The following is a 1338-nucleotide window of genomic DNA, read 5'->3' as shown; positions in this document are numbered from 1 at the left end:
CGGAACTTCCGGAGAGAGAGAGAGTGTGTGTGTGTGCGTGCGTGAGGTGCCACGTGCCCGTCTAGCCCCCACTCCCTCTCCGCGCCTCTATGGTAGCCGCCCCATGGAAGCGCCGGAGGAGAGGCAGGACATTTCCGGTGTTGGCGTCACGTGAGTTCAAAGGAGGAAGAAGGCGGCTCTATTTCGATCTTGGTTCGGGGCCTGGTCCCGCTCCAGCCAATCGCCAGCCGCGCGGCGGCTTTTTTTTTTTTTCTTTCCTGGCGCAAGGCCAATCGGCGATAAGGGACCGGGTGGAGGGGCATGGACGAGAGCGGCTTGCAAACAGGCAGGGTCGGCTGCCACCTGTCGGCAAAGCGGCGGAACTGCAAGGGGAAAACCAGTCAAAAGAGAAGCAGAAGAAGCGAAATGGGGGGGGGGTCAAAAGTCCCACCTCGAGTCTTTTTTTAAAAATTATTATTATTATTATTATTTAAATAATAATAATAATAATAATAATAATAATAATAATAATAATAATAATAATAATAATAATAATTATTATTATTATTATTATTATTGAAGAAGAAGACCCTCAATCTGGGGAGAGGGGGACAAGGGGAGAGAAAAAAAACACCACCACCACCACAATGCAAGGTCGTATACAAAGCAAACTTCTCCCGTTTCTACCTGCTTCCAAGTTTGCAGGTAGACTGCTCCTGGACAGGGAGGTTCTGTCCCCCCCCTCGACCGTTCTACATTTTATTTCCATGCACGATGAGCCAGCTTCTCCCCAGCTGTTTCAACGGGGCCAAAGTTAATTCTGGGGAAGGGGGTGGATCAAGAGGGGTCCCTCCCCCCCCCCTCTTTCCCAGCCTGGGCTCCTCTGTTGTTTTGACAGCTGCAAAGCGGTGGAATTTGCCCAGCCATCAAAAGATGAAAGCAAACCCCCCCCCCCGCAGAGATTTAACAGATAAAAGTTGGAAGGGACCTTGCAGGTCATCTAGTCCAACCCCCTGCCCAAGCAGGAAACCCTACATCTGCCTCTATCTAAGATCGAACTCACAACCCCCTGATTGTCAGGCAATAGCTCCACCTCTGCTCTAGCTCCTTGACGGGGACATTAATGAGTCCCCCCCCTCTGTGTCCCCCAATATATGTGGTCCCCTGCAAACCGCCCTCCGGGGGGGGGCTGGGTTGCTGGAGGGTGTGTGTGTCCCAGCAACCTCCCTCCATCCCTCTCCACCCTTCCTGGACTTGCAATGGGGGGCCATCAGCTTCCTCTGGTGACTGTGCATCCATGGGGAGGATGATGGACCTTGTAGTCCCCCATCGTTGGAGATGGCTCTTGATCCACGCTGG

This window comes from Pituophis catenifer, unplaced genomic scaffold, assembly GCF_029215685.1.
Source record: "Pituophis catenifer annectens isolate HBS135680 unplaced genomic scaffold, rPitCat1.0.hap2 SCAF_10, whole genome shotgun sequence".
Taxonomy (NCBI): Eukaryota; Metazoa; Chordata; class Lepidosauria; order Squamata; family Colubridae; genus Pituophis; species Pituophis catenifer.
The sequence above is the reverse complement of the archived record's forward strand: the minus strand, read 5'-3'. Positions refer to the sequence as shown.